The sequence below is a fragment of the Varanus komodoensis genome, unplaced genomic scaffold (assembly GCF_004798865.1).
Source record: "Varanus komodoensis strain SLA01 unplaced genomic scaffold, ASM479886v1 scaffold16, whole genome shotgun sequence".
NCBI classification, from domain to species: domain Eukaryota; kingdom Metazoa; phylum Chordata; class Lepidosauria; order Squamata; family Varanidae; genus Varanus; species Varanus komodoensis.
The window spans coordinates 1,803,177-1,815,230 of NW_025335468.1; positions in this window are offsets into that span (position 1 = coordinate 1,803,177).

The following is a 12,054-nucleotide window of genomic DNA, read 5'->3' on the forward strand; positions in this document are numbered from 1 at the left end:
AGAGGCAATTAAGAAACAATCACTAAGACCAACTTCTTAGAAGTTAAGTTCTGTTTGTCTTTGCTCATCTTAAGATCTGATCTCTCTACTGATCAGACAATGGACAATGATTTCATTTGAGCCTTTGTTCTAAAAATAGAAATGAATTCACCAGAAATCCCATCACCCTTGGATTCTGCACTACCCAGAGAAAGCATGGCTTGTCTGCTGCATAGTGAAGGAACACGGGAGGGAGGGAGGGAGGGAGGGAGAGAGGAGCAGTCCGACCACTGTGCCCTTGATTGCCAGAAGAACTGTTTTCTGAAAGGACACCCTGTGTCTTCTGGCTCATACAGGATAGAAATTTAAATAAACTGCCTGCACTACATGAAATCCAGCCTAGATTAGTTCCAGTTCAGAGGTGCAGATTGTCTGTCAACTTCTTCCCAAAAGGGGGCAGCTGTGTGCCCTTGAATTCTGTACCTGGTATAAATGCAGGGATGTATGCACACAAGTTCCATCAGCAATCCAGGCCACAAATGTGCATACAGTTTTGGAGAAAATGTTTCTAGGTTTCTGCAGTTCTGTTTGGAAAATGTGCATTTTTTGCAGTTCATTGGATTGGGAGAAATGTGTATCTTGGCTATATATTTTTAAGTACATTTTTTCTCAGTAAAAATTGTGCCTTTTTTCCTTGTCAGAAGCAAAAGAAAAAAATGTTTGCATTCAGGAATGTGAACAAGGTGAACCAAGCTTTGGTGAAGAATTCAGAAAAGCTCTGTGAGGTAGAACATTGCATGCTTACCCATAAAAGCGATGTCCCCGGTGTAGTTCCCATGCACGGATGGAGCAAATCCCGCACAGGGTGTCCCAGCTCCACTGCTTTCCCTCAGTCTAGGACAGGGGTCGGCAACCCACGGCTCCAGAGCCGCACGTGGCTCTTGAACCCCTCTGCTGCGGCTCCATCGCTCAGAACACATGCCAGCCGCTGATCTGCTCAAAGCTCCACTGATCTGCTCAAAGGTAGCAGCTCTAGCTAGTTAAGTCAATCGCTACATTCCTCTGCTAAACAAGTTCCTGAAGGCTCTCATGTTATACAAAACAAGAAACAAAAAACTGAAAAGATTCTCTTTGTCCCAATGTAATCTCCTTCATCTGAATGTTAAAAGCTGCGCTTGGGACCTGTCACAATTCACAGCACTTGACTGTTTATCTGCTAATCAGTCACTAAACACACCTGTATCTCCGGCACAGCCACTGCCCCACAGCCACCAGATCTGCAGACCCACACCAATTTACTGAGCTCACCCCACCCCCCATAGGCCAACCATGGATAAATCGAAGAAAAGTTTCTGAAGAAAACCGAACATTTAATGATACGTGGGTAGATTTACTGCTGACGAACTTATGGGGTTTGCAGTTTAATGCATGCAGCCCTTTAGCACTGACTTTGACTCTTCAGGAAGCAGTTCTCCTATTCAAAATATATGAAAGGAGTCCTACTAGTTTATAATGTAAGATTAAAAATAACAGTTTTTAGCGACTGAACAAGAGCTGCAGCTAAATCATAATGAAGGTATACATAGCATTAAGGTAAAAAACGATATATGCAGTGCTATCTTCATTTTAGCTGTCAAAAGGGTTTTGCAGTTCCCAATGTTTTCTTTTGTGTGGGAAATGGGTCCAAATGGCTCTTTGAGTGTTAATGGTTGCCACCCCTGGCCTAGGACAACACACACACTTGTTAATGATAATCACTTCCATATTCATGGCCACTGATGCACATTGGAGTTCCTATCTTGATTCTTAGCAGGCACAGAAAGAGTGGGAAAGAATCCATTGTGGACACAACGCTGTGCTTAAAAGTGAGTTAATGGGGAACAAGCGTGACTCCTGTTTTTGAAGGTCTACAGTCTCTCCCACTGGCCATACAAAACTGCCTCTGAATTTTTCCAGGAACACAGTTACTGGAGGGCTATCTAGGAGGTACTTTGTCAAAGGGATGAAGTGCCATCTTGTCTACTTACTTCTTAAATCACATAAATCTGTGGGAGAGGCCCTTCTCCGGGAACCCTCCGTGAAAGAAATTAGGAGAGTAGGTACTCGGAGGAGGGCTTTCTCTGCGGTGGCACCCAATTTATGGAATGCGCTCCCCAGAGAGGTCCGCCTGGCGCCGTCGTTATTTGTTTTTCAGCGCCAGGCAAAGACCTTTTTATTTAAGCGTCATTTTAATTGTTAATATTATTTGCTTATTTTATCTGGCCAGGGTGACTTATTTTATATTGTTCTTTCTTGTATTTTAATTTAATGTTGTGAGCCACCCCGAGGCTTCGGCGAATGGGGCGGCATAGAAATGTTTTAATAAACAAATAAATAAATAATAAATGGAATGGACAGGAAATGTCCAGAAAACAGCACAATCTTATACTATTGGTTTGTCCAGACAGATTGTATTACAACTCGGAGGCAGTCCTTGTTTGCGGAGACCTCTTTGTACATGGAAGAATAGGACTCAGGAAATTCATGAAGTGCATGGAAGGAACAGCATTGCAACAACCTGTAGCTCTGCATGTGCCAGCTGAGTTATATCTTCCGAAATACAACACGGTATAGTCCTCCCAGACAAAGCTTTGAAGAAGTGACTGCTACGTGACCACTGAGCCAGGCATGATGACCTGTCATCTGGCCTGCTGTTCTAAGATCACAAGACTGCCAGTGCTGTGTAAAAGTTTGCTATGGATGGCAAATCAGATTTTCAAACGCATATTCCACCTTTTATCACTGTGATGGTACCATGGAAGGGAGGGAGGCTTTTCCAGATATCGTGGTCGCTGAAATACCTTGATACATTGCTGAAATGGTCCTTCCCCCAGAGGGAACTTCTAGCCCTGCAGATGCTGTCGGATACAAACCCCCATTGGCCCCAGACAGCAAATCCAATGAGATTTGCAATCCTGTAGCATCTGGAAGGCCACATATTCCCCATCCCGGGTCTTCCTAATAGCACCACGAATATCGATCAATAACTCAAAAGGCATCTTATCTATGGCAGACTCTGCCAGAGCTGCAAATCAGCAGAACAGGAAGGCAAGGCAAGGAGAAGGGGGGTTGGCTGTCCTCTGCCCCCCTCACACCAGCGCCAGCATGTCACTGGGGGGGGGAGTGGGCAGAGAGCCCCCAGCCGTGCTGTTGCACGTGCTGCATCATCCTGGCTCGGGCAGACGTGTGTGCTGTTCCCATGCACCACAGGAGGACACCAGGAGAGCCCTGCGGGCCGAGGCCAAGGAGCTGCCCAGTCCAGCCTCGTGACATGACAGTTGCAAGCCTGTCCCCGAAGCCCGTCTCCTTCTACCGCTGCTGTTCCCCTGCAGCAAATGATGGGAAGGGGCATATTGCCTCTGATGCTGGCTATTGGCCTTTGACGGCCTTTTCCTCCATGATTTGTCTAATCCTGGTTTTAAACAGCCTAAACTGGGGGCCCTTCCCACAGCTTTCCTAAAAGTGAGTGCCCCCCAGCAGTGACTATTTGGCCACCTAGTCCTGGTCTCGGCCTCTGCTGCCCGGTGGCCACCCAGCCGCTGCCCGGTGGCCACCCAACCCCTGGACACACTCGTGTTCCCGCCTGCAACCTCCTCTGCTCATGCTTTGGAGCCTCCCTGTGGTGAAACTGCCGCACACCATCTATAGCAAAGCATGTGGCATTTGGTTGTCTCTAGGCTAGCATGTTGGTGCAGTGATGGGAGCAGCTCTTCCCTTCCTGCTCCTCCGCACAGCCAGAGGTCAGCGGCTCCTAAACTACGGGGAATCAGAGGAGCGGTGGCATCTTGCTGCAGGGAGAGCCACCTGTGGTTCTGTTGTCCTAACTGCAGCCGAGGGACCAGCATTTGGAGAGCCAGCAGTGCAATTCAACCCCCATGGATTTTTCATCTGTCTCCTGGCACAGGCACTGATCCCAAGGGGGGAACACATGCAGAGGGAGAAGGGGAGAGGGAGAGGGGCGGAGGGAGGAGCCTTCTTCTGGGACAGGCTGGGTTCTGGTGCCATTGGAAGGAAGCTAGCTTGGTCACAGAAGTAACACAACAGGTCCAAAATGGTCCAGATCCATTCCAGCATTAGGCATCATCCAAAACCAATCCACATCCCTAGCATGTATCCACATTTCATATACTAACAGAATATAAGAAATGGTTAAAACTTAAAAATATTAGAAATCGTTTCAAAAATGTTTGAGCACTCGCTCTCTCATGCTCTCTCTCTCTTGTGTTCTCAAGCTGGTGACTTTTATAGGGCTTGTTCCAAGCTGCCCACACACCAAATTAAAATAGCCACAAAGATTGCAATGGTACTAGACGGCTTCTGGAAGCTAGGCACTGGCTTTCCCAGATTTTAGTTTGATGTAAAACATGCAAAATGTCTTTGGCTTGAGATCAGGACAGCACACACCCCTAGAAAGAAACATGTGTACCAAAGAAAATAATTGCTCTTGGGAAAGTTGAGACCCATGACATAGATCTTTCTCAGCCACATCTCACTTAATATGTACTTGAGTACAACCCTGTATCATGCTATCTGTCCACAAAGATCATCAGAAGATGGCACCTCACATGTTCTAACCTCTTCCAAAGAGTAGCTGATGGGAACATCAGCACTTCTTCAGCCACAGCAGCTGCCTTTTGGGATTCCCTGTCTCAGCTGCACCTGGTGGCCTCCCAACTCTACCAATTCAGGATTCTGTGATCTGAACATAGTATCCTGCAATGCATTGTGCGGCTAGACATAGTGGTCTTCAACTTTGATAATACTATGCATTACAGAACTTCATTAAATGCCATGAATGATGTTCCCTCTGCTTTTTCAGACAAATATAATGTATTGGAGAGTGTCATTCATCTTTCCTTTTAAAAGTGACACTTTTAAAACAAGCCATTGCTGGATTTCTTAAGTTACTGTCATTTGAGACTTGCGGGATTGGGGGTTGGAGGCACTGCTTTGCAGTGGTTCTGCTCCTATCTCAACGGTCGATTCCAGAAGGTAGTGCTGGGGGACCATGTCTCTATGTCATGGCAGCTATGCCATGGAGTACCACAGGGCTCCATTCTATCCCCTCTGCTATTTAACATCTATATGAAACCGCTGGGAGAGGTCATCAGGAGGTGTGGGCTGTGGAATCATCAATACGCTGATGATACCCAGCTTTACCTCTCGTTCTCCACTAATCCAGGTGAGGCAGTAGCTGTGCTGAACCGGTGCTTGGCAGAGGTAATGGGCTGGATGAGGGCCAATAAACTGAAACTCAACCCACACAAGATGGAGGTCCTGTTGGTTGGCGGATCGGGTTTCGGAGAGGGTGGATTTGACCTGGTCCTGAATGGTGCAACACTCCCTCTTAGGGACAAGGTCCGCAGCTTAGGAGTACTCCTCGACCCGGAGCTTTCTTTAGAAGCTCAGGTGACAGCGGTAGCGAGGAACGCCTTCCTTCAGCTTCGGCTGATTAATCAGCTGCGCCCCTACCTGGAGTACGACTGCCTGGCGACGGTGACACACGCGCTGGTGACTTCCCGCCTAGACTTCTGTAACGCGCTTTACATGGGGCTTCCCCTGAAGACAGTCCGAACACTTCAATTGGTGCAAAATAGAGCTGCCAGGTTGCTGACGGGGACGGGGCGTTATGCTCACATGACTCCAGTCCTCCGTCAGATTCACTGGCTTCCCATTGAAGCCCGGGCCCAATTCAAGGTGTTGATTATGACCTATAAAGCCCTAAATGGCTTGGGTCCTGGCTACCTGAACGAGCGCTTACGTCCGTATATGCCCGACCGCCCTTTGAGATCTGCGGGAGAGTCCCTTCTCTGGGAACCCTCCATGAAAGAAATTAGGAGAGTAAGTACCCGGAGGAGGGCTTTCTCTGCGGTGGCGCCCAACCTATGGAATTCACTCCCCAAAGAGGTCCGCCTGGCACCGTCGTTACTGGTTTTTCGGCGCCAGGTAAAGACCTTTTTATTTAAACATCATTTCAATTGTTAAAACATATGATCTGGCCAGGGCAACTTCTTCTTCCTTCTCTTTCTCCTCCTATATTTTTATTTTATACTGATAATTTTAATTTTATATTTGTAAATCAATGTATTTTTTGTATTTTTGTATTTAATGGTAATTTATTATGTACTATTGTATTTCAATGTATTTTATCATGTTGTAAGCCACCCCGAGGTTTCGGCAAGGGGCGGCATAGAAATGTTATAATAATAATAATAAAAACCAGTTTTTCATGTACATTACCAAATTATGAGACTTTATTATTAAGATTGCAAAGACACTTAGGAATGATTCATGCCAGGGAAGCTTTCTGTTTCCCTCAGCCTTTTCTTTAACATGCCAGTTTTTCTTTCTATGAACATGGAACATCTTCACTGAGAGAAACTTTCAGACATGCCCAGTGACATACAAAGTGATATTCTCTACAAAGGACTACATGCTCTGCTGTTTTGCATGTCTAAATTGGCTCAGTGCTTAATGTTTCTCTAGGTGTTCAAAGACATTGGTCCATAGGTTTTTTACATAATAGAAAACTGGAGTAAAAATGCCCATTCTATTTGCTTTTCTTATTACCACCAAATCCCCACCAAATTCCTTGTCAGCAAAAAGCTGATGAGATCACAATTTTTGCTGATCATTTTTGTTCCTCATTTCCTTCTAATGGTCTCGAAACATTACTGGAAAAGATAAGAATATAAGAAGAAAAAGAACTAAAAACTGTTGCGTGTTATGTTTCCAAGAAGTAGTTCATCTCTGCCTGGAAAGAAACAGGGTGGAGTCAGTTCAGCTTTTCCTTCTATGTAAGTAAGCAGCTTGTGCTTCCATACGCAGCTCTTATTTCACAACTGCCCTGCCTCACTCACATCCTCCTCCTCCATTTGTAACCATCCTGTGTTTTCCTACTGCTTTGTCCATCTTTTTCCTCAGTAGGAAAAAATCTGTTAAAGAGGACAAGGTGGAATAGCTGCACGACACCTTTCAAATTCCCAATAAGTACCCAGGAAGGGAAGCAGTTCTGCATATTTGGTTCTCAAAGACTTGCAGTTCCACAGTTCACCACTAGGTGGAGGTGAGCCTGCAAATTTTTTCAAAGTGTTCGTGTGTGGTTCTTGTACGCACCGCAGGCCACCCATTCTCCACCTGCTGCCTCAGTGACACGTGCTTTCTTTCTCCCTTTCTTTGGGCTGCTTCCGGATGGGTGCCTCCTGGGCTAATCATTACTGTTCTTCCAGTGTAAGCCACCTTGTATTCTTTCTTGTGCCGGGTGTCCTGCTGTCCTACAACAGTGGGGGTTGGACCTGATGGCCTTCAAGGCCCCTTCCAACTCTACTATTCTATGATTCTGTGAAGAACGTAATTCTCCCAGGAATCTTAGTTTCAGAGTGTTTTAAATTCTATATTGCATTTTAAGTCTTTGTTCTGCTGCTAGGTTTTACTCTAGCTTTCACTTTTATTTTATACTGTTGTTTTAATGCTTTTTTTAAAATTCTGTGTCTTATACTGCATGTTATGTTTAAATTTGTTGTGAACTGGCCATAGAGCTTTGTCAGCTGGGAGGGATAGAAAGGTAATGAATCAGTCAACTAGTGGGGTTGCCACTCGCTTTCCACACTGCCAGGAATAGTGCGCATGTTCCTCTGCAACGTGCTGCCCACACCAGTGCGCATGACCCAGCTGCCGTGGGTGGAAAGGGGGAAAGTCCAATTCACCCAAGTGGCCATTTGCCTCTCAGCTCAGCTTCACTACAACCTGTGCACTGGACTGGTTCCTTCTTATAACCCCGAATGTCAGGACAAGGACCAGCAAACAGAGCTGGAAACGGACAACGAGGGACGCAAAGGCTTTCTGAAAGTGACCCTGGTCTGAAGGTGTGTGTTATCTCTACCTGGCTGAAGCTTAGCAGACCCAGGCCTGGTCAGTGCCTGGATAAGAAGCTGCCTGGAAGCCTTCCAGGTGGGCTGCCATGAATTCTATGTGAGCAGAAAGGCAGAATATACACATACTAAATAAAGGCCACATTAGATTTTCTACCATCTGGTGATCATCCTTGCTGAGGAAGAAGTATGAATGGCTTGTCTGTGTGACTGTTTTGGGCCTGGAAGATGAGAAACTGTGCTCCACCACACCTGCCAGAACTGACGGGAGAAAAGTGAGATGAGGCACCAGCGAAGGGTGGGAAGCTGATCTTGCAGGCGTCATGAAAGCCGCACTGGATGAATGGCAGAGGAGAGAAGCCCGTCCAGAGAGTGTTGCTTAAAAAAGAAATGGAGGAGCCAAAACAAAGCAGAAGGCAGTCAAATGAGGACAGGAATTGGCTGCAGCAGTTGCATCTGCACGACAACTGCATAAATCAGGTTCAGTTCCCACATGCAGGTTCCTCCCAAATGCAGGCCAGCAAACTTTTGAACCCGTCTCGGCTGCCCAGCCTTGACCTGCAGCTGCTGCTCAGTCTCCATGTGGGGAAACACTTCACCTGGTAATATCCTCAGCTCAAATGACTGTGAGAAGCCTGTCAGTTGGCACCACTTCTGTGATGTCCATATGCACAGGAGACCACGAGGCATTGCTTGTGTACTCACTTGCAAAGTTTTCTGGGATGTCATTATCCTACAGGGCTTCTCCCCTGCTTTCTAGCCATTTTTCTAGGGAATTTTAGAGTAAGAAGGTCAGCTATTAGAATTCAAATAGGAACAAAAGCCTTGCATAAAGATGCAGTTCTGCTATACTGAAGGTATCCCACAAAATTTTCTTGTGACTGCTTAAAAGAAAAGCGGGAAAATACAAATAAAAGACATACTTTTCATCCCGCAATAAAAAAGGCTTAAGCCCTTCATGTGAAGAAACCATGAGAATCACAAAGAATCTCGAGATTGCCTCAGACACAATCCCACTCAGGATGGTGCTGGCAATATTTTGCCAGAGAGAGAGGAAATAAAGGGGAGACTTGATAGGCATCCCCAAATATTTGAGGGGGTCTCACACAGAAGATGAAGCAGACTTATCCTCCTTTGCTCCAGACTAGAAGTGCTTCCACACAATGAGCTTCTCGTGCTCCCAATGAGAACGTTTGGTGTGGTTCATTGGACTTTTCTTGCCTAACCAATTTTCTTTGGCAATAAAGAATAAGGTATATAACTGATGAGGAAACAGGAGATTGCAACTGACAGATGAGGTCATCTATATCCTCATGAAATTCCCTGACTAGGGCAGAGTGATAGCACCATAAGCAGCCTAGAATGAATTCATAATAAATAACAAAGATATAGAAATTATAACAGCAAATTGTAATATAAACGGGTCTATATAATAATAGTAATTCTACAGCAAAGTCGGTTTTGGCTAAACTTTTGTGATGGAAAGAGCTGCTCAGCAGGTGGACATTTATTTTATTTATTTATTTAAAACATTTTTATGCCGCCCCCATCGCAACGAAGCCTCGGGGCAGCTCACAACAGAAACAAAATAAATAAATAACAATGTAACAATAAAAAATTTATATAAATACCTCCGGTGCATCTCGGCTAAAAATTTAAAATCCTATGAATACAAATAATTTAACAATTAAAATAAGTTTTATATAAAAAGGTCTTTGCCTGGCGCCAAAAAACAAATAATGACGGTGCCAGGTGGACCTCTCTGGGGAGCGCATTCCATAGGTGGGGCGCCACCGCAGAGAAAGCCCTCCTCCGGGTACTCACCCTCCTAATATCATTCACAGAGGGTTCCCGGAGAAGGGCATCTGTTGCTGATCTCAAGGGGCGGGAGGGCATATATGGACGCAAGCGTTCCTTTAGATACCCAGATAGATAGACAGGTTGCCTTGTGAGGTGGTGGGCTCACCTGGAGGCATTTCACCTGGAGGCATTTCGGCAGGCTGGGCTACCATCTTTCTGGGACACGATCCTTGCAAGCATCCTTTACTGAGCAGGGGCCTGAACAGATGACCTACAAGGCGGCTCCCTTCCATCGCTGTGACTCAGCGGAGCAGTTTGATTGCTCGGGGGCAGGTCGCCGGACACTGAGTGAGCATGCATGTGTAACTCAGGGCAAGACTTGGTTTGGATACGCGGATCAAGGCCTGTGTGGGTTGTGCTCCATCCAGCATGACAGCCCCCTTTTAAACTGGCTGGAAAATTCCAGCCCCGCTTAATCCCTGGGGCTCTGGGGAAAAAACAAAACCCAAAAACACCGGTGACATTTAAGAAAAGATCCAAACAGGAAAGAATTAGCAGGAGAAATGCCTTTCTTCCTGCAGCCGCCACGGCTGTGCCAGGACTAAACGAGCAGGAGCGGCTTGCGGGGCCACCCCCACCCCGTCTCCCCTCCCCTGGGCTGCCTCTTGAAACACGCAGGGCTTACTTGGGAAGATTAGGAGAGAGCACAGCAAAGGACCACAGAGATCCTTTGTAATGGGAGTGGGATTAAGGCATCAAGTGACCGGCAGCAGTTCCAGGCTTCTTAGAGCACCGGGTCACTGTCAGGTTCAATCGCCCACCAGCCACAGAGGTGGGAAGAGGCGACGCGTGGAGCAGGCCAGCAAAGACCCCTGCCAGAGCTCATGTGAGGCTGAGCATCGCGCATCCCAGGTGCCGTGCCGGAGCCTGCTTCTGTAAGTAGCTCCTCGATCGATGGCACCTGCATCTCCTGCGCTGGATTTCCTTTTCCTTGAGGAACCTTTGGGCTTTCCTTTGTTGCTGTGGGGGTCGGGCTGCTGCTAGTTCTGTGGGACCAGGTTCGCACGTCATCCTAAGAAGCATGGCATGAAAAGGGCTGCAGCTCATGTTAGGTCCGGGGTAGGCAACCTTGTGCCCTTCAGATGTTGTGGACGACCACCCCATCATCCTTGACCACTGGCCATGTAGGCTGGGGTTGATGGGGGTGGTCGTCCAAAACATCTGGAAGGCATCAGGTTGTTCCGGACAAATCAATGCAGAGGAAGATAGAGAAGCTCAAAGAGGGAACTTCTGCAGGTGCAGCTCAATTCTAACCTGTACAAAAGTGCACACACCCTGCTGTTCTGTGTAGGCACCGCTGGGAAGTCCAGGAAGGCTTCTCTGAAATGCAGGTACTGGCAAGCTTGTGCTTTTATTAGGCTCCTCGAAAAGTGAAGTATCCAGAGTTCTTAAATTCTTGAAAAGTGTTGTCTGCGCCTCATAACTTCAGATAGCACGTATTAATACAGCCTTTTAAAAATGTTAAATCTTATTATCTCTTATTCTGTGACATCAGTAGACTATTCTGACACCAAAGCCTCATACCTGGGATCATAGCTTTTTATTCTTGATTGACAAATCTTAAATACCTACCACAAAAATCACCATCCTTGCTGGTAGGTTACCATTAGCATTCAGTGCAGAAGGATCCATACCATGAAAAAGGAGGGAAATCCACCTTTATCCTTTTCCCACATTAACTGAGTTTACTCAGGCACTGGTGTTACTGTATCCCATTAGACTTACTCTCAAGTAGTTGTGCTTGCATTGCAGCTTCATTGCAGTCCAACGGTACAAGCAAAGGGATGCTTAATGTGAGTTTAAAAGAATATGTTATGCGACTTGGATATAGATCCTTCCTTTTTTTATGGAAGGTACCAGACATATGCAGGTAGACAGAGTTTATAGGTCCTTTAGCATCTGCCTGCCATGCTGCATTTATCAGCTTCTGAACCAGAGCAGTTTTAATTATTAAATATAGGGGAGAGCAGGGAACAGTTGCCAGGGAATGATCAAGCATATCATTGCAGCTGCATAATCTGAGAATCTCTCTCGCTCTCTACCTCTCCATCTCTTCTCAGTGCTAATTCCTCACAACAATGATTTTATGACTGAACATCCCATTGTCATTCACCTCCCTCAGTTGGCCACACACAAAGACAACACATCGCTTTAAAAACCAGGTGGTTGTCGGCATATGGGAGACACCCACGTCTTATGCCTTATGCCTAACTCGGCAACTGCTGAGCATAACATCCGGACACAGACCCCAGGGTTGCTTAGGGTCTAAATAAGCCAGTGGCCAACTGAACAACCAGCCATGGGT